At 44.5% G+C, this 22,589-nt stretch overlaps 1 protein-coding gene across 1 annotated transcript in view; it reads left to right on the top strand.

Annotated features, from left to right (window-relative positions):
* LOC117466553 (receptor tyrosine-protein kinase erbB-4-like) overlaps nucleotides 1-22,589 on the top strand; it is a 431,817-nt gene that overhangs the window by 171,689 nt on the left and 237,539 nt on the right. The gene's annotated exons all lie outside the window — the stretch shown is intronic.

The raw sequence follows: 22,589 nt of genomic DNA, 5'->3' as shown, positions 1-22,589 counted from the left end.
TGCATCGTTTTGAGGCAAGATATGCCTGATTTTTGCAATGTTATGTAGATGAAAGAAGGCGGTCCTTGAGATTGATTTTATGTGGGCGCTAAAGGATAAATCCTGATCAAATATAACATCAAGATTCCTTACAGTCTCACTGGAGGCCAAATGAATGCCATCCATAGTTAGTATATCTTTAGATAATTTGTTTCGTATAATCTTTGGGCCGAGTACAATAACTTCAGTTTTGGCCGTGTTTAACATAACAAATGTTAAGGTCATCCATGTTTTTAAGTCCTTGACGCAGTCTTGAATTGTATTTAGATGATTGGTTTCATCAGGCTTGATTGATAAATATAGTTGAGTATCATCCGCATAACAATGAAAATGTACAGAGTGATTCATTATAATAAGTGCCTAACGGAAGCATTTACAATGTGAACAAAATAGGTCCAAGCACTGAGCCCTGTGGCACTCCATGGCTAACTTTGGTTTTCATGGAAGATTCATATTCATGATATTTAAAGGTCCCATGTCATGGCCATTTCTACTGATCATAATTCCATTGTTAAAGGTAGGGTAGGTAAGTTTCAGAAACCGGCTCAAGATACACTTGTTGTTATATTCCATGGAATGCTCTAAAACATCCCAATAGCAATGAATATCTTAAGTGCTTTGACAAAAAATCCATAAAAAAATGTCATCTGTAGAAGCCGTAATACTGTAAAAAGTACAACCAATCCGTTTAGCCGGGCCGGCTAAATGGATTGGATGGCCTACCTGCCTGTCAGCCTTCCATCGGGGCACAAACTTATCTCGTGCCCTCATTGGTCATGTGCGCGTTCGTGTGTGTTGGAGGAGGGGCTCTATAAGGAAGTGGCATATTTTCTCCGGTTGTGTATTTTCAAATTCTAGCGATCTCGAGCCGGTTTCTCAAACTTACCTACCCCACCTTTAAGGCATACTAAAATAGATTTATATTTTTCCAAACTCCCATTGGTTTCTCATACAGCATCTCTGTATAGTATGTGTATTCACTCTCTGTCCTAAACGGCTTGTTGGAGCTCCTGTCCCCCCCTCCCTGTGAGCCCAGTGGCCATCTGCGAGACAGCGAAACTCAGCCCGAAACACACACACACCTGCAGCCTGGCTGGGAGTTTGTGTGTGTGTTCCGCGGTTTCTCGCTGTCTCACCGACCCCATACCAGTGAGCCAGCTCACACTGTCCCGCTCCTCGCAGCAGCGAGCCTCGCAACATCCCGCCGAGTGTGTGTGTGTGACGAAGTCCGCGGATTGCCTCAGTCCATTTGGACCAATCTGTGGAACCGTTACGTTACGTCACTATACCCAAATACGTCACTATACCCAAGAAGTAAACAATGGAAAAAGAGAAATCTCCAAAAAGGCGTTCTGGGGCAGGATAGACAGGTATTTTCTGTGTTAGAGTTTTACTCACTACAGGGTGTACTTTGAGGGTTTGTGACTCTGCAGACCGTTTACATGCATACAAAACATGACATGGGACCTTTGATAAAGAAGTGTTAATTCATGGGAAAACATCCTTTAACAGCTTAGTTGGACTTTTGTGGGTTTTTTTTAGGGACGTCTGGAATCCGTCCCTTGAGGGGGGGGGGGTTCTGTCACGATTCTCATGTTATGTCACGTTTATAGTTTTGTATGTTTGGGTGTTTTCCTCCTGGGTTATTGTCTGTTCCTTTTCCCTGTGTTTTTCCTCCCGTCGTTAGTTTCCCTGGTGTGTCTAGTTGTCTGATTGTGTTCACCTGTTGTCCTTGTGTTTCTCCTCCCCTGCCCAGCTGTTTCTCGTCTCGTGATTACCCCTCCCTGTATGTGTTCAGTGTTGGTTCGTCTTTTGTTAGTGACTGAGTTCACCGGTGAGTGTTCTGTTTTGTCTATATTAGTTTCATTATCCTTGAAATAAAGGTTTATCAGAGTTATCTGCATTTGGGTCCTGCTTCCTACACACACCGTGACAGTACGAACCAACCAGAAATGGACCCAGCAGATGATCCTTTTGAGGTGGAACTACAAAATGTTTCCTTTTATTTGGCTTGCTGCTATGATTGGTGGAAGGGAGCGTCCAGTGTTCTGCAGAAGGAGGCCGCTCTGGTAGAGGCGCACCGGTTGGCTATGGAGAAACCAGACTTGGTGAAATTCTTACCTGGCTGGATTTTGAACTTCCTCTGGGTGTGTGATTTCCAGCCTGCTGACTACAAACGTCTCGGTGTGTTCCATCTGGAGTCAACCCATGCTTCTGCCCCAGTTCCTGCTCCTGTCCAGGAGTCATATTCTGGAACTCGTCTGGCTTATGGAGGTCCATGGAGTATTCAGGCGGCTGCTAAGAGGGAAGTCTTAGGCCAAGCTAGCAGCCCGAGCCCCAAGAGCCATGGTTCCAGCCCCAAGAGCCATGGTTCCAGCCCCAAGAGCCATGGTTCCAGCCCCAGTCCTGGCCCCAGCAACCATGGTTCCAGCCCCAGCAGCCATGGTTCAGGCTCCAGTACAGGCCCCAGAAGCCATGGTTCCGGCAACAGAACCGGCCGAAACAGCCATGGTTCCAGCCCCAGTCCTGGCCCCAGCAACCATGGTTCCAGCTCTGGTTCCAGCCCCAGAAGCCATGGTTCCGGCAACAGAACCGGCCGACACAGTCATGGTTCCGGCCTCAGTTCCGGCCCCAGCAGCCATGGTTCCGGCTTCAGTACCGGCCCCAGAAGCCATGTGCCCGACTCCAGTTTCGGCTACAGGGCTGGCTCCCCAGCCGACGCCAGCTTCCCGAGTCTTGTCGGAGTCACCTCCCGAGTTCCCTCTCGAGTCCCCTCTCAAGTCTCTTCTCCAGTTACCTCTCGAGTCCCCTCTCAAGTCACCTCTCCAGTTCCCATTCAAGACACTTCTCAAGTCACCTCTCCAGTTCCCTCTCAAGTCACCTCTCGAGTCCCCTCTCGAATCACCTCTCGAGTCCCCTCTCGAATCACCTCTCGAGTTCCCTCTCGAGTCTCCTCTTGAGTTCCCTATCGAGTCCCCTCAAGTCTCCGTTCAAGTTCCCGCTCAAGATCCCTCTCAAGTCATCTCTCAAGTCGACTCTCGAGTCTCCACTCAAGTCCCTACTCGTGTGCCGTTGGAGGTTCTGCTGGGGGTCCTGCCAACTCTATGTCCGGTGCCGTTGGAGGCCCCGCTGACTACTCTTCTGCCGGGGGTCCTGCCAACCCTATGTCCTGTGCCGTTGGAGGTCCCAACGACTGCTCTCCTGCCGGGGGTCCTGCCAACCTTGTGTCCTGTCCCGTTGGGGGTCCCGCCGACGACTCTTCTGCCCGGGGTCCTGCCAGCCCTATGTCCTGTTCCGTTGGAGGACCCGCTGAGAGTCCTGCCAATCCCATGTCTTGTTCCGTTAGAGGTCCCGCCATTACCTGTCTCACCGGCGGTCCTGTCAACTCCTGGTCCTCTTCCATGGGGGATCCTGCCAAAGCCTGTCCCACCGGCTCTGGTTCCTGTCCTGCCCGGCCTCCGGAGCTGTCTGGTCTTCGCCCTCGAGCCCGGCCCTCTGAGAGCCGCGGTCTTCGCCTTCGAGCCCGGCCCCCTGAGAGCCGTGGTCTTCGCCCTCGAGCCCGGCCCCCTGAGAGCCCGGCCCCCTGAGAGCTGTGGTCTTCGCCTTCGAGCCCGGCCCCCTGAGAGCCGTGGTCTTCGCCTTCGAGCCCGGCCCCCTGAGTGCCGCAGTCTTTAGCCTCGAGCCCGGCCCTCTGAGAGCTGCGGTCTTCGCCCTCGAGCCCGGCCCCCTGAGTGCCACGGTCTTCACCCTCATGCTCGGCCCCCTGACTCTTCCTGCCGCTGCCTTCGCCCTCATGCTCGGCCCCCTGAGTTTGCCCGCTGTGGTCTTCGCCCCTCCATGGACTCTACCTTGCCCCCAGGCCGTCCGCCCGAGATCCCCACCTTGGACTTTGCCTTGCCCCCGGGCCGTCCGCCCAAGATCCCTTCCGGGCCCTCCGCTGTGCTCCTGGGCCCAAAACCCGTCCTCCAGACCCCCTCCACCCACCCTGGTGGCCCTAGTGTGGTTCACTGTAGTAGTTGTTACATTTACTTTTATTAGATTATTAATTTTGACACTATTAGGTTTTACCTTAAATTGTCCTTGGGCAGACACACACACCGTTAATATTGGGTATTTTATTGGGTTTGGGATTCCTATGAATGACTGCCCAGGAGAGAGCGCAGAGAAGCGTAAGACTGCGACTCCGCCTCCTGGTCTCAACTCCAGTTTGTCATGGATTAAGTCCACAAAGCCCTGAAATGTTTGCCGAAATTAGATCTGCACCTTCCAAAGTAGGATGAATGCCGTCTCTCTTAATCAGACCAGGTTTTCCCCAGAAGGCTGTCCAATTATTTACGAAGCCCACATCGTTTGCTGGACACCACCAAGACAACCAGCGTTGAAATTATGACATGCGGCTATACATGTCGTCATTGATCAGATTGGGGAGGGCCAGAGAAAATTACGGTGTCTGACATTGTTTTAGCATAACTACACACCAACTCCACATTAAGTTTGGTGCATTCTGATTGGCGTAAATGAACATCATTACCACCGACGTGAGTAACAATCCTACTGTATTTACATTTATTCTTAGCCAGCAGTTTAAGATGCGCCTCAACGTCGCCCGCTCTGGCCCCCGGAATGCATGCGACTGTGGAGGCTTCGGTCTCTAAATTCACGTATCTCAGAATAGAGCTACCAACAACCAGAGTTGGCTTCTCAGCGGGTGTCTCGCTGAGTGGGGAATATCTGTTAGCTACAGTACGTGAAGGGGTTGGTGGGGACCTCCGGGTTTCATGTAATGCCTCTTCTGAACAGTCACCCAGTCTCCCGGCTGCTCAGGAGTTGCCGGGGGTCGGCTAGTAGGGGCTACCTCTTGCCGGTCCGCACCGACTAATATGGGCTTTACTGTAGCTGAGTTACTTTCTAAAATGCGGAGCTGGGCTGCTATGGCTATGATTGCCGCCTCCAACCTAGCAACTATACTACATTTAACACATGTATCGGTATCAGTAAAATAGGTAGGGAAGTAACCAAACATGAGACAGGTAGAGCAGGAAATGGCACCCGAGGGTGGGGAAAGAGCCATGCAGGGCCGCCCCTGGCCAACTTGGGGCCCCAAGCGACATTGTGAGATGAGCCCCCCCCCCAACCGACAGGAGTGAACAATCTTTTTTTGGAAACAAAGTAGGTTACTTTGCAAATATAATTCCTGTTTATTATTATTATCAACACAGTTACTTTGTTATACTGTGAGGTAAATGGTAAATGTGCATGTATGTCGTTCAGTATGCGTTTACAGGTGAATACGTCTGCATTTCCTGCCAAATACTAGCCTCAAAAATATTAAAATATAATTAATGCAAATAAACTACTTATACTACTAATAATAATAATCATAATCAATTCAATAATATAAATACTATATTATTTTTAGGGCTGTCAAGTTAACGCGTTAATAACGCGTTAACGCAAAAAAAAATTAACGCCACTAATTATTTTAACGCGATTAACGCATGTGTATTTTTTTTGTAGTTTCAGAGCACATCGAGTTTAAAATACCATCTACAAACTGATGCTGACAGCCCCGCTCCTGCCGCCCGCTTGTGGCAGACCACACTTCCACGCTCACCGGCAGGCACCGACTGGCCATCGGGAGGACCAGGAGGGTGTGTGTGTGTGTGGCCCGAGCGAGCAAGAGAGAGACCTTACGTGCATTACCGTACCGCAGTGTGAACGCGGCTATTGTTGTTGTTAGCATCTGGTGCTAGCTAGCTGCGCTAACGGATATAAGGAGCTGTTTAAATGAAAACAGAGGAGCGCCCTATCCACACAAATGCGCCGAGCACTTGACTTGATGCAGGAAGCAGACAGCGGGACATTGTACGAGAAGTCAGCACACTCATGATTGCAGCAACATGATTGCAGCGTCCAGGCAGCTCCCGTTCGAGCATATGCCTTGAGTTGCACATAGCTCCAACGAACACACACACACACACACACACACACACACACACACACACACACACACACACACACACACACACACACACCATTTGTATTGAATGAGAGAGGTTCCAGGTTGTTGTGTTTAATATTCATGAGAATATTTGTCATTGTTCAAATGATAATAAACATTAGCATAAAGCATATTTGTCCACTCATATGTTGATAAGAGTATTAAAAACTTGAAAAATATTCCTCTAAGGTACATTTAGAACAGATAAAAAATGTGCAATTAATTTGCGATTAATCGCGATTAACTATGGACAATCATGCGATTAATCGCGATTTAAATATTTTAATCGACTGACAGCCCTAATTATTTTTATTATAATATAGATGTAATATAGTCAAGACAAAACATGCTTACGGACTGAAACTGTCATTTCACCGACATCTCTTCACCTGCACTAGTGGCCGTATCAAAGCCGTGATTGGTCAGATGTCGATTCATTGCAACGGTGTCGGGTTACAGACGTGTAACCCCTTGTCACCTCTCACTCTCGCGGGGGGTGCGCGGAGAACTGGGGGGAGAACTGCGCACAGCAGCTGAGGCCCTCTGGGCGGGGCCCCATGCAGCCTGCGTGATTGGCCTGTAGGGAGGGGCGGCCCTGGAGCCATGGCTAGCTACCAAGCTAAAGTAGCTATCGTTAGCAAACCCGAAAGGAGTGTAAGCAACTGTGGAGTTACAGTCGCTAAGAGAAGGAGAGTTGTGAGTGCTTAAGCTGTAGTAATGTGTGATTACAACGTCAGGTGGTTGCCGTGATCAAGAATTTTAAAACGAACGATTTAAGTTAAAGATGGGGTAGGTAAGTTTGAGAAACCGGCTCGACAGTGGCGGCTGGTGGAAAATATTTTTGGTGGGGCTGTTGATATAGTGAGTAAAACATTTTTTTTTTTGGGAGACATGACCCCTTAAATTAGGACTTCTGGTAATGTAATGGCGCGTTTCCAGTGCAGCGTGGAGCTCGCATTAAGCGTGCCGAGCCGTGTGGGGCCGTTTTTGGTTGCGTTTCCACTTGGCCTAGTATCGGCTAGCGGGTCCTAATTCACAGTTTTTCTGGCCCCATAAAATCGTGGTTCTAGGGCCAGGAACAACCAGGCTGAGTATGCTAAACTAGAGAGAGACTCGCTGGCAAGAGGGCTTCAACTACAACAAGATGAACATATTTTACCGTGATTTAATTGTAATACACGTTTCAAAATTATGCCGACGGCAGGCGAAAAAACCCTTTTAAAATGCGTGTTTTCTAAATAGAGCTTGGCTAAGCTAACGTTATATATGCTCCGACCGTCCACACTCACAACAACGGCCTATACAGACATAAATAAACCAGCGACTGTATTCTCCATGACACAGACAGTCTGTGGTTTGTACTTGTTTAACTTTTGTCTAGTTTCTGAACAGATCGTATCTGTCCCCGGCTGTTTGAAGAGCAAGCATGGGAAACAAAAGACAGCATTTACCTGTTTGCATCCAGCTAGCCATGCCTTTCTGGTGTACCAGCTACGTGAGAAGCCTCGCTGATACGTTTTGTCTTTTTCACAAGCTTGCTGCTTAAATATACAAATCGGGTTGGTCCGGTCCAAGGTCTTTAAGTATCAATTTATCTCCCAAACTTCTCCTTTCGAAAGGATTGGAGAGTAGCTCTTGCACGGAATTTGGTGCGGACCGAGGTCCTGCGACTCCACCTGCACATGAAGCCATTCTCATCCAACTACTGCGTCACCTTGGTCACTCACAAGTCTAAAAAACAACTCACATCAACGCACGTAAGCAACGTGGGCGCCAACGTGGGCGCCAACGTGGGCGCCAACGTGAGCGCCCTCGTGACCAAAATATTTGACGCCGCTGATTGGCTGAAATTATGTTTCGGCGGCACAGTTTACTATTGAGACTTTTGCAACGTGCTGGTTGCTGCTGTTTGGCTCGGGGGCTCCTTGCACGGCGCCCGGTAATGATAAACTAATGCCGGTAATGATAAACTAATGCCACGGGCAAGGCCAGGCAGCAAACATGTGACTTATCAGTAACTTTAGACATCGTAACACAATTTTAAACGAGATTTTATTGTAGATTATACATTTTACTGATACCAATTGTATGATATTTACCTTGTTCATTAAAAATAAAAATATAAAATATATTTTTTCTTTAAATATTTTTTTTTGTATGTGGGAAGAGGTGGGGCGGCGCCCCTAGCGCCCCTATGAGTCGGCCGCCACTGCGGCTCGAGATACGCTTTTTGTTATATTCCATGGAATGCTCTTAACATCCCGATAGCAATGAATATCTTAAGTGCTTTGACAAAAAATCCATAAAAGAATTTCATCTGTGGAAGCCGTAGTACCGTAAAAAGCACGACCAATCATTTTAGCCGGCCCAGCTAAAATAACTGGATGGCCTACCTGCCTGTAAGGAAGTGGCAGATTTTTTCCGGCTGTGTATTTTCAAATTCTAGCACACTCAAGCTGGTTTCTCCAAAATTACCTACCCCACCTTTAAGATTATATAACCTATTATCAGCAGAACAGACACACAGGATATCCGGAGGTGACAACAACAACCAGAAGTGACAACACGCTTACCGCAATAGTGACTATTTGCTTCTTGTTGAATAATATTAATAGATGTAGATACATTGATAGCACAATAAAAAATACATAATGATCAAAGGAGAATAACAGTTTTACATAATTTGCCATTGGCTTCCAACATAGCACGGGGCACTTTAACTTTACCGGGAAGGATGGCCTGCTGTTATATTCATTGGTTTAAGAGAGAAGGCTGCGTGATTGTATCAGTGTAAATGCACACACCCTTCACTCCATGTCCAGGTGCTATGTGCCAGGCACTTAATTAGCCTAGCCCTAGCTCTACAGATGGACACCGATGGAAAGAGGCGTTTTGAGCTTCATTCTTTGTGACTTGTTGTTCATTAAAATCAAATTATGTGTCAGGAAGCATAACTTGTACGTGCTGTAGTGCAGTGATTGCTCAACAAGCTCTTTGTCTTGCCTCAGTGCGTGTCTGTGTTTGTCTTACACAGTCTGCCAGGCAAATTCTGCTCATTCTGCTTATTGTGTGCACCTGACGGCTACAATTGTGACAAAAACATTTTTGATAGGTGTTTGTATGATTGTAATGAGTTGGAAATTGGCAAAACTTTGGCTTCACTTATCAATTCATGGCGATAACGTGTTCTAATGTTTTTGACTTTATTGTGCCACTAAGAAAGGAATGTTTGGATGGCACCAAGAAAGTCCTCTTATCGCCACATGCTGAGAGATACTGTCGTTTTGACTGGCCTCCACTGGAGGACGTAGGGATGAAATTAGATATACTGATGCAGGAAACTATGGTTTTGAATGTCCAATTTGCCGTTGAGGTAGGGGTGTAACGGTATCCGTATTCGTCCCGTACCGTCACGGTTCGGACGTCACGGTTCGACACATGCAGTCACACGGCGAATACGCCTTTTTTTACGAGTGGGAAAAAAGTCTGTCACTCAGGGCAGTATTACACTATATATAATCCAGGGGGCGGTATTGCGCCTAAAAGCCAGCCGTCCGTAAATAACAAATGAAGAACAAGAATAAAACACAACAAAATGAACACAATACATGAAGAAGAACAGTGAGTAGCTACGGCGAGTTCACACAACACACAGGAGCTAGAAGACCCACCTGCTTCTTTTAAATCAGGTGTGTGGGAACATTTCGGGTTCCCTGTGGACTACAACAATGATGGGGTGGGGGTTGTGGATCGGACGAGGACGGTGTGTGTATGCTAGTGGTAACACGTCAAACATGCTCAATCACATCCGAGTCAGTCTCAGTCCCCAGCGAGTGTTTTCTCGACGGCAGGTGACATAGGCCAACAGATCTGCCCTCACTACTGACAACGTAGACAAACTCATCTTTCTGAAGAAAAACTTGAAAATAGAGTAAAGCTTGAGTACCTTTATTTAGGCCTCACACACTCACAAGTTAATTACACATGTTAGACATTGCTCCTAAAGGTACAGATTGTATTTTGTTTTATATTTATCATTGTATTTATTTTATATTTTGACATCAGGAGATGTTATACAGTTCTGTATTGCCTTTTATTGATTGTGATTGAAACACTTTCTTATTATTTATTTTAATGTTTTCAAGACATTCTTTTTACTTGTACAGCTTATTTAACCTTTTTGTTTGACATCAGCCATTATAAATAATATGGCCATCTGAGTGTGCGTGTTACTGTTTGTGGTTAGTTTTTAACTGTGTAATACAGTTAATGATTCCAAATGTCAGAGTTCCTTATTTTCATAACAGCAAAAAAAATTATGCATTTGGGACTTTTTTTTACTTTTCCTTGTTGTACCGAAACCGTACCGAACCGTGACCCCCAAACCGAGGTACGAACCGAACCGTGACTTCTGTGAACTGTTACACCCCTACGTTGAGGTGTTTATTACACTAACCTAAGACAAAAACTCTCATTGGTCCAGTAACTGTTTATGTCCCTTTCAGTTTTGTTCTGGTTTCCTGAGCATCCTTTTGGTTGTCTGCCTATATTCCTTTTCCTCATTCTACACTCACACTCTTACCCTTGAGGTGCTACCTCAATACAGATTACATTTCTGTATTTTCCTTCACTTCTGTGCAGACAGCCAGACAATAGGCAATTATTCATCCATTTACAGCAAGGGGGTCATTGGTCATGAACTCTTGCAGGTAACCTGTGTGTGCATGTGTGTGTGCACATGCAGAGAGAAGGCAATGAGTTGGCATACAGTCAAGAGACTAGTTCATGCCCTGGCCAAAACACCTGACCTGGCCAAAACACCTGTTGCTGCATTTGTACACACTTACGCAAACACACTCACACAGCTTTTCCAATCAATCACTTATTTCACGTATTTTAACATCAACTGCTACATCAGGAGCTATACAAACAGCGCATAAATGTAATTGATTGCCTTTTATTCCAGCTACATCTCTGCCATTATTGAATTAGTCAGCGCTGGCTAGTGGGAATCAATACCGATGTTATCACAGGGAAGATATAAAGAGAAAATCAGGTGTGACAACATCTCCTCCATCATCAATAGAGTTGCCTCCTCTTCTTTTCTTGCCATCGACCAAATATTGACTGCTGATGAGGCAGAGAATTGATCTCCACTCTCGCTTACTCTCACTGAGAGGTGATTTAACATAGGCAGTGAGCAAAAGGCAATCAAAGGAAATGGGTGATAGGCAGAGGATGGGAAACAAAGAGAGGGAGAGGTGCAAGGGAATTAAGTGATCCAAAGGGAAGTAGAGTGGTCTCTAATTGGAGGCGTGTGGGGGCTCTGAGTTAATCAAAGAGAAGGGAAACTCGCCGCAGTCCTGAAAAAAACGATTAGCAGCTTCCGAAAACTGTCTGGGATGCGCACAGGGGATGCAGAAACGAGAACTGTGAACAGATTCAGCAATGTCCATTACCACGCTTACCACCTTGACGCTGTATATTCACACTAGAAATAATTTGCACTGTTATACCTTTTGATCTGTCAATGGAAAGAACGGCTACGAAAAATAACAATTTCAAAGATTTTGTCACATCTGAAAGGTTCTCCAAAAAGAGCATATGTCTATATCAGCCTGTCCTCCTCCAAAAAACTATCAAATAGGTCGATTGTTCAGCAGCGTATTACGACCTATATTCACGTTTTAAAATGTAGCACCTCTAGTGGTCGTGTAAGAACCAACAATTTGCGGCATATGCTCCAGTTTATTGCAAGCGCTCCGGAGGGTCGTACAGTATATTCACCAATAACCCTTTTTGGAAAATCCTAAATTGTAGGATAGTTTGGCCATTAAAATGCTTTTTGATTTGATTTCTAGCGAGAAGTGTATATTGTACTTTTAGAATTCACGTCCAGTGGACGTATAGGATCTATAGTTTGATAGATATTACGAAGATTATTTGAGGTCTCGCCAGGAGAACGTGTATATACTACGTCTTTCCGCAGCGTCCATGTAAAGTTGGCGTCAACCCTCACGGGGTGAAAACAGTATTTCCAGTTTTCATAATAAAACCGGAAGTATTCCCCTCACTGTCAAATGATTACACAGTGATATCTTCATTACTCATCCACTAAAAAACATCAGTTTATCTTTGTTAATTACACAACATTGATTGGGTTAAATTGTGTACAATGCTTTTGTGTTTGTAACCTTCAATTCGGAGAGACAAATCGTTTTTTCGGAGTTTAGGATGGCCAAAGACACTACACTACCCATAATCCTCAGCTATCGTTTGGGACTACAACATCCGCTTTGCTTGACAAACCCCGTGATTAGTCCTTAACACTAGAACCGCCTGAAAGTGTGTTATGTAACACCCTGTGTTGTTAAAAATTGTCAATATGAAGTCAGATTGAAAAAATCCCCCAAAAAATGGATATTTATACCTATTTCCGCCAGCGGGTAATATTTACCTCATAGAAATGCAGCGCTCCTCGCGCTATTGATTTTGCGATCAAAATGATCAAAATACTACGGAGGGAAGATATTTTCGTTTGGAGGGGAAGCTCGCGAGTGTGTGTGTGTGTGTATTTTTGCGTTTGTGTGTATTGTGTTTGTTTCCCAGAGAAAACCCTCACGAGAAACACCGGCTGTTGTTATGCCTGCTGTGATGTTAAATTACTCCGTTCTCCGCTTGTAATTATGCCGTTACAAGCTTCAAAGTTATATTTATCATCTGAATTTGCCGAAACAAGTTTAATATTCTGAAAGCCAAGACTTTGTTTAATTTAAATCAGATGAAAACAAACTGTAACGGACCCTGCCGTGTTATCTATGATTACTATACTCTTACGTTCATAATTTCAGCCGGAGGGAGGGGGGGCGGCGCTGCTGGAAGAGCAGATTGCGAGTGAGAGGTGCATGTCTTCGTCCCTTTACAAGCTTCAAAAATGTATTTACCGTGTGATTTTGGAAATAAAAGTTTCATATTCTGAAAGCCAAGACTTTGTTTGTTTAAAATCAAACAAAACACCCGAACCCTGCATTTTTTTTTTTACGTAAATCCACGTTTATTCTGAAATGAGCCGTTGCGACTTCCGACTGATTTCGATAGAGCGGGTCACATATAATATGAAAAACTGAGAGTCCACAGATTATATTGGTATACATGTCATCCCTTTGCGATCAAAACTCACCGTTCTGTATGGTATATTGTACCTTGGAAATCAATAGCGGGTAAACTTTACCCGTTGGCGGATATAGGTATACAGCGACCTCTGGCGGTTCTGGTGTTAAGCTCTGTGATTGGATGTTAGAGTGGCAGTGTGCCAAGGTTACGCCAAGCTCTTTGAAATGGAATGAATCCACGGCAGACTATCATGCAATAAACATGCAATTTATTGTTACTTTTTAATTCTACTCCAATACAGAGGTTAACCAGGTATTTTTACTCCACTACATTTATTTTAGTTACTTTGCAGCTTCTGATCAATGATGTGAAATATAAACAACCCTTAAAGCAGACTTTAGTTACACCTGAGTACAATTCAGGGAAGGTGATTGTCAAGTGCCAAAATAAACTATGCAATATATTAATCGTTAAGTACTTTAATATTTATCTGTTGATACCCCCAACGTTTTTTTTTATTCAAAAGAAAAAATAATTTAATGTTTAAATAAAGCCTCATTAGTTTGTCTGTTTTGCAGATCTTCCTATTAATATCTTTGGACGTCCTCCACTAGCTGTTTTATTGTAGAGATCACTACAGTATCTTCTTGATATTTTATTTTCTATATTTCTATCATTGACCTTCTACTTTCCCCCTATTTTGTATGTAGGCTACTCTTAATATTTTTATAATATAACATATTCAACCAAAAAAGTCATTAAGTAAGGGATAATGTGCAGCGACGCGGTCATTATGGGGAAAAGAACACCGACAGGCCGATCAGGAGCCTGACGCGAAGCGGAGGGATCTAGATCGACATGAAGGTCCCGCTTATTACATGGCCACATTCTCAACAAAGTAACGTTATGACTCCCAATATTAATTGAAATGCTTTTATGGATTTAGAAAATGATTTTATTGATTTAAAAAATAGTTGTATTGATTTAAATTGACATGCATCCGCTAAGAAAAATAGTCCGTTGTTACCGTTTGAACTAACGTAGCAACGGCAGGAACTGCTTCGATAGCGTTTTTGAGGAGCTTTTTGATTACAGATTTGAAAACATCGCTCCTTGCTTTAAAAGTAGCACAATTCATTATGTCAAACCTTGGAAAGTATCTAGATATCCCTGCTCTAATGACAAAGTAACTGGCAACTGAATATGTGTCGCCGTTTGATGTCTATGTCTGGACCGCTGCGTAAAAAGGAGGGTTTCTGCCCCGTTACTTCTGCCCTGTTTTTCATGTCCCAGTTCGAAAAGCAAACTGCATGCAGTTTGCTTTTCGGCCCAACTGTATACAGTTAAATCGACCGGACTTCTTTCTGAAGATGTGAGCGTCCTTAACAACGGTCAATAAGTCCTTGACAGCGGTCTGCCTGTTCGGTATTAACAACGTGTCACGTGTTCTGAATTGACCAATCAGAATCGAGTATTCAACTAAGCCATGTAATAACGTGCTTTAACCACTAGGTGGTTCGGGTTAGAAAACGTTCAAGTTTACAGTTGTGACGACCCCTCCACATCACGCGGGGTGCCGTGTGTTTGTGTGTGTGTGGTTTGTACAGGTTGTTTCAGGTGCTGATGAGCCGCACCTGTGGGCGGATGCCTATCTGATGAGCTACACCTGGTGAAGCGGGATAAAGGAGGAGCCCAGCCGGTTACGTCGCTCTCACTCCTTTGGGCACTCTCTCTGCGCCAGCTTCGGGGACCTGGTGCTGGTGTCCATTTAGTGTTGTGTTGAAACAAATAAACTATATATTCTTACCTCTCGTCTCGCCTCCCTGTTTTATGTTACAGCCCATGAGCCGGGTTGTAACATATGGGGGCTCGTTGCTTTGGACCTGGGAAACGTGTGCGAACTGGATTTCTGTTGTGGGGACGGATTGCGCGCAGCTGTTGTCACTGAGTGCAGCTGATTGTTTGGGAGTAGCCTGACGAGGGTAAGTGTTTCGTTGTGAACGACAGTAAGGGTGGCACACGGATTATTTGATTCACGGCAGTCGCGTACCGTTGATATTGTCCCTGTTAGGTTTCAGTACGGTCTCCCTTGGAGGTCGTATGGGGGGGCTATTAGTGTGGTGTGAAAGTGGTTAGAGCTATTAGCTCAGGAGCACACCGAGGCTGCGGGTGGGGTTGCCGGTTTTTTCAGTCGCTTCGCCGAGCTTACGGTATTTAGTGTGTAAGTACCTGCCATAACTACCACCTGAAGACTAGCGGGGAGTTTAGCTAGTTCTATGAGGCAGTTAGAGGGACGGGCCGCGGTAGCGTGGCTGTGTAGTAGCGTGAGCGTGCATTCAGTGTTGTCATGATGGAGAGTGTGGAGGACTTTGTGAGAGCGCCTACAGAGGAGCTACTGGAGGGCTTCTCACGTGAGCAGCTGGTCTGTGTTGCTGAACATTTCCGCTTGGATGTTGGGGATAAAAGGATGAAGGAAAACATAAGAGGGATTGTTAGAGCAAATCTGTTCGAGTTAGGTGTTTTCAAAGGGGGAAAACTTACTGTTGATCCTCGCAGACACAGTGGCAGTACGTCTGGCTGCCGTGATACAGACCTAACTTTTGAACAAAGAGAGAGACTGTTAATGTTGCAGGTAGAAATTAAAAGGCTTGAGTTAGAGGAGCGGAGGTTGGGTTTTCCTGCTGGTGGTGCAAGGCAGGCCTCTAATTTCCCTGGTAGAGCTACTCCATTTGACGTTCGCAGTAATTTGCGGGTTGTGCCTCAGTTTAATGAACGACATCCAGATACATTTTTCTCCTTGTTTGAGCGTGTTGCTGAGAGCAGAGAGTGGTCAGATGCTAATAGCACCTTATTGCTGCAGTGTGTGCTAACAGGTAGGGCCCAGGAATCTTATTCTGCTTTAACGGTGGCGGACAGCAAAGTGTATCTGATGGTTAAAAGTGCTGTGTTAAAGGCATACGAGTTGGTCCCTGAGGCATATCGACAGAGGTTTCAGTCCTGGGAGATGTCTGACAAGCAGACACATGTTGAGTTTGCCAGGGAGCTGGTTACCTCTTTCGGTAGGTGGTGTAACTCTTTGAAAGTGGATACGTATGTCGGATTATGTGAGTTGATGGTGTTGGAGCAATTTAAAAATTCTGTGCCCAGCCACATTGCGGTTTATATCAGCGAGCGTAAGGTGAAAACTGCTGCAGAGGCTGCTGTTCTGGCAGATGATTATGTGCTAACGCACAGGGGCGGTCGCGATTTCAGGGTCCAGGATAAAGGGGGTATATATCGTGCAGGGAGATGGGAAGAGAAAGCTAATCTGCACTGGGGTGAGCGTGAGATGCGAGGTCAGCCACAGGGTGATTCGGAAATCTGTCATTTCTGCAGGGAGAGAGGGCACTGGAAGGCTGACTGTCCAAAAGCTAAGGCTAACAGGGGGAACTGTGTAGGCCAGTTTAACTTTGCTGCTTGTGCTGTGTCTGTGGTGCCGTTACCTGTCATCTCTCCCTGTCAGCAGATTGATGAGCCATGCGGGTGGAAGGACCCACTGTTTTCTGCATTTTTGTCAACCGGATACGTGTCATTGGTGGGAAGTGATATCAGCGTGCCGGTAAAGATTTTGAGAGACACTGCATCATATGACTGAGTTCTGTGTTACCGTTTTCGGACAAATCTGGAACTGGGGATTTTATCCGGATGCGAGGGATGGGAATGAATATTGTGCCTGTTCCTTTGCATTCTGTTGTGCTTTACTCGGGTCTGGTGCAGGGTGAGGTCACCATGGGGGTCCGTCCTGTAATGCCAATTGGTGGTGTGGATGTTATCCTGGGTGGCAGCCGTGTGTGGGCTGAGGGTCCATGCAGTCATCTTCACCTACTGGGATTGTTAAGGCAGATGCCAAGTGCTCTCCTGCAGTGTTGATGGCTTGCTCTGTGACCCGGGCTGTGAGCCGTGCACAGGAGGAATCTGAGCAGGGTGAAGAGGTCAGTGCGAGAGATTCTGTGGTTATTCCTGACTTGTTGGTGTCGGTATCCCGCAGTGAGTTGGCGATGGAGCAGAAAGCGGATGTCTCCCTCAGTCCGTTTTTTGAGGCGGTTCTCTCCACCGAGGATGGAAATGGTGTCACCAGGGGTTGTCAGCTGCATGGGGGATTGCTGGTCAAAAAGTGGTGGTCATGTGGGAAAGGCTTTATTGGTGGGCCAGGGTATCAGATTGTGGTTCCTGTCAGGTTTCTCGGGGAGGTCCTCAAAAAAGCGCATGGGCAGTCGGGACATCTGGGTGTCCGTAAAACATGTGGTTACCTGTTGCGGTATTTCTTTTGGCCTGGTTTGAGGAGAGATGTGTCTCGGCATGTTAGATCATGTCACGCGTGTCAGACGGGTGGGCCTATTCGGCAGCGACCTGGGGGCCAGGTCTTGGGTTTGTTGCCGGGGGCTAGGTTGCGGTCTCTGGAGGGACAATCCGGGTTCTTCCAGGTGCTTGGTCAAGGGACTGGCCAGAGTGGTCTTCTGTCCAGGCCAAAATATCAGAGAAGAGCTCCTAGCTATTTAGGTAGTTAACGGTGTTCTAGTGGAACTCCTTTCTTATGGGGGGGAGTATGACGACCCCTCCACATCACGTGGGGTGCCGTGTGTGTGGTTTGTTCAGGTTGTTTCAGGTGCTAATGAGCCGCACCTGTGGGCGTATGCCTATCTGATGAGCTACACCTGGTGAAGCGGGATAAAGGAGGAGCCCAGCCGGTTGCGTCGCTCTCACTCCTTTGGGCACTCTCTCTGCGCCAGCTTCGGGGACCAGTGCTGGTGTCCATTTAGTGTTGTGTTGAAACAAATAAACTATATATTCTTACCTCTCGTCTCGCCTCCCTGTTTTATGTTACAGCCCATGAGCCGGGTTGTAACACAGTGTTAACACAATAAATTATACTTTCCAGTATAATTTCCAGTTTAGTTTATGACGGATTTATTTTGTTATCCACACATATATTGTTTTGATATTTGTAACACCAAACATGACCCAGTGGTCTAGTTAACCCTTAGATGCATAAGTGGGTCTTTTTTGACCCGTTGAGTAAGTATCTTTGTAATTAAAAAATTATATCATTTCATATTCCAGCTATTCCTCAAAAAACATATCATGCCATTCTAATTTTAAATTTACATTTCATACATTTTAAGAAATTGTAGTTTTTGTATTACTACCCCAAGCTTCCATAAGAGGGTCTTTTTGACCAGGTGAGGTGGTTTTCTTGAAGTATCTTTGTAATGTAACAGTAACAGTTTGTGTTACAGTTTGTGCACTGTTTTGAAATGCTGCTCCTAAATGACCCTTATTCGATAAAGCCACGCTCGCATTGCAGATGAGACAGATGGACTTTCAATTGGAATAGATACAAAAATAATCATCCTCCCACTCGGAGTGAAAATTATATATTTTGGGCTTTTTTGCTTCTGCCATAATTGCGGTCTTGTGTGTGTGCGGACTGTGGCCGTTTCTCAATCTCGAGGATACTGGCTTCCAAGCCAATATTTCAAGGATGCTACGTCATCGAGTGCCGCCGAAGGACTGTTCCAATCTCCAGCATACTTGGAATTCCACCGAGGCCGCGTCCTTGGTTTGGGGGAAATTTTGAGGCTGCACATGGGTAGAATTCGCGTCCTTAAAATTCCCACAATGCTTTGCGCACGGACCAATTTCAAAAACCCTTGCGGAGAATGGCTGATCCGACGCAGCACACATTTAAATGTAAGTATAGTGGCGTAGAACATGTGTTGGTAATATGTTACTGTTTGTTATCACCAAAAATGTGTTCCGTGAAAGTAAAGCAAGTTCATAATTAGATAGACATCGTGAGGTATTTATTTTCGGGAGTTTATGTTGAAACCGTTAAAGAGAGTGGCACACTTGTTAGCCTGTTCCATTCTTCTTCGTTTTCCAAAGCTGTGGCTTGGAAGCATACTTGCTTCGTTTCTGAAGGAAGTGACTTGGAAGTACGCGACTACCAAGCCAGCATCCTCGCGATTGAGAAACACCCACTCACTCCTGTTGACACGGACAACGTCAGCGAACTATGCCCACTGCCCACCAGCCACGCCCCGACACATGGGGTCACGCCGGCCAATCACAACGCTTTGATGCGTTCAAGTGCATTATTCTGGCACAGGAAGATTATGTTATAGGACATTAACGATAAAACAGAATATTGTTGTTCTATTTTTAGACACATCTCACTATCGACTGTGAATCTCCCCGCGATCGACTGGTTGGGCACCCCTGTTTTTTTTTTCAAAACCCCTGCTACCGGTAGCTCGCAAGCCCTCAATAGGTAGCTCGCCAAGCAAATCCAAAATGTAATAAACACACACAAAAAAAAAGGAAATGTAATTAAAAGAATATACCCTATGCATAAACGAAACCTCAATCATAGCAAACTCTATCTACTTAGTACAACTCTCTAGCTATCCAACACCCCTCCTCCCCCCACAATGAATATCGACCAATCACGTTCTTGCTGGATTTGCGGGACCAGCGGGAAGAAAAACAATGTGGAGCAGCACCTCACCGCACACTTCTTAAGGAGTTTGACCGTGATTTTCCTTCTGGCAGAATCTACACAACACATCAGCCCCATTGAACAGCCTAGTCGTGCCAGCCTATACAACACATGAGGGGCAGAGTTTTACTGTGTGTGTGTTGCAACTTGCATATTATATGTATTGCACTTGACGCACACATACGCATGGCGTGATTTCCACTGGGGACAGGGGGGACATGTCCCCCCCACTTTTCGAAATCCCGTTTGTGTCCCCCGACTTTACAAATATGTTTATTATTATTTTTTAACGCAAGCCGAGAGAGAGAGAGTGAGAGAGAGAAATCATTGCCATGTGTACTATAGGACAGTACAAAAAACAATACAGTTTAGTAGTGATTAGTAAAATATACATAAATGAAAAGAAAGAATGCTATAGGTAAAATAAGATAAGAATAAACAAGTTTAAATTATTTGTTATTGGTTGTGATCATATTCTAAAGATGTTTGGATTATTGAAAAGCTCCCTTTCATATGAGTGTTGAGAGCTGTATCCATAAATTCATTTTGTACTCAAAGTGCACCAGATTGATGCATTTAACTTCAATATTTCAAAAAAAATCATAGGAAAGCATATAAAATGTGCTAAATATATACACTGCAAAAAAAGAGGAGTTAAATTAGCTCACGACTTGTTTTATTTTTTGAAAGTCGCGCTCATCCTAAAAAAGGTTGGAGACCCCTGATTCAAACCAATTAATGTTGTGTAATTAACAAGGATAAACTGATGTTTTTTAGTGGATGAGTACTGCAGATATCTTTAAAATAATTTGACAGTGAGGGGAATACGGTTTTATTATGAAAACTTCGAGACCAGAAATACGGTTTTCACCTCGTGAGGGTTGACGCTAACTTTACATGGACGCTGCCGTTACACGTTCTCTTGGCGAGACCTCAAATCATCTTCCTAATATCTATCAAACTCAGTGGTGAACCATGGCTATCACAACTGGACCTTCTGTAGACACACCCACGATGAAAGCGTAATTAAGGAGCACTATTGGAGTGACTTTGATGGTTATTGGACTCAGGATTAATTCATTTGGATTCCCGCTGTATGAAGAAATGAAAGGACGGCGCAAGTGGAAACAATTCACAAAGGGATTAAACTGTTAAAAACACATGCTCAAAGTAAGCCGGATTTTGCCGATGTGTTTATGTGGATTCAAAAGTCGTAAATAATCTACAAAATGGTGGAGACCGATCTGATCGGAGCAACTGTGACAAATAATCCAACTGAAACCGGCATGGACAATGACTATGTTTTAAAAATGCTCTTATCCAGACAAGCCCGGTTTGGACACTTTACGCGCAGAAGAAACATTTCTATTAAAGAAAGAATTATACATTTCTGTCTTTTTATGCCGATAATAGCTACCAACTTGAATTTGTATTCAAATTAATTAATCAATTATTTTTTATATTTTATTGTAATGTATAGACAAGGCTTTTAGTGACAATCATGTATTGCGTTACAATTATATGTAAAACAAATCTAAATATGATATTTGGCCTCAAATCATCTGAGGCCTGGCGGCCCCCTCCAGGTTGGGAACCACTGTTCTAGAGTACCCTGGAACCGAGGGGAACTCTGAAATAATACGCCCATTGGCTACAAATCAATATATGATTGGTTGATCAAACTGTCAGTCCAAACGTACGCTCTCATTCAGTGCAACAGCCAGGGCATTCTATCAAGGATGTATAATATCTTGGTTGAAGGATATTCGACCCAGAACAAGATCTGATTGGTTGCTTTTTTTATAACACAAAACCACTGAAATGCGTAGTGCATGGTCCGAGAAGGACAAACAAATCAACGTAATACTGTAATATTACAGATCAACAACACGGATACAATTCTTATTTATTCATTTTATATACATTTTATTACATTTTATTTATATAATTAAATCGATTTTTTTCTTTGCTTTATCTGAGTGTTCCAGGGTATTCTCTGAATACCTTGAAGGCCCTGACGGTTTGCCACTGATCAAACTATAGATCCTACACATCCATTGGACGTGGATTCTAAAAGTACAATATACAGTTCTTGCTAGAAATCTAATCAAAAAGCACTTTAATGGCCAAACTATCCTTCAATTTGTGAATATAGGACCCTCCGGAGTGTTTGTAGTCAACAGGTGCACTAGTGGTTTAAAACGTGATTATAGGTTGTTTGAACAATCAACCTATTTGGTCGTAATAAGGGCATGAACATTCAACCTATTTGGTTGTATGAGTTGGAGGACTTGTTGGTCTATATTCATGACCATCATTGATATCGCATTGGTCATCATCCAAATCTAAAATGATTACTTGTAGTTAAAAGTCTGTATATATAAAAACAAAGACTTCACAGTTAAATACAATAAAATCAAACCTCATTTGTCCGGCTATTTTCAGACTCCATCCTTGAAGATCATGCTATCTTTAATCTATATTGCATGTTGTGCACAATATGGATGTTCTATGCAAAGGCCATATGTTATTTTTTTTAAGTGGAATGTATCATTATAGATTTCAAGCCCATTATTTCACAACTTGTATTACAATAATGGTCCTTTGGGTGAAATATATGGAATCACTGCTAAATGCTCTCTTTTTATCATGAACACCTACAAACTGGAAATGGATTTAGTGTCATTTGTGCATTTCTTATATGGTGGAGAAGGTATGTACTGACAATATCTCCACCTTACTCACAACGGTCATATAGTCAAAGCATATCGACAACTGAGGCAAAACAATCTGTGAAATCCATAGCTGTGTGTGATGAACGATGCAAAGCATTTCAAAATCAATCAGTAGTTTAAACGCATTCTGGTGTGCCACCAGCTTTATTGAGAGTCCATTTCA

This window comes from Pseudochaenichthys georgianus, chromosome 21 (assembly GCF_902827115.2).
Source record: "Pseudochaenichthys georgianus chromosome 21, fPseGeo1.2, whole genome shotgun sequence".
NCBI lineage: Eukaryota > Metazoa > Chordata > Actinopteri > Perciformes > Channichthyidae > Pseudochaenichthys > Pseudochaenichthys georgianus.
Note: the sequence above shows the minus strand (reverse complement) of the source record. Positions and strands in the feature narration are given on the sequence as shown.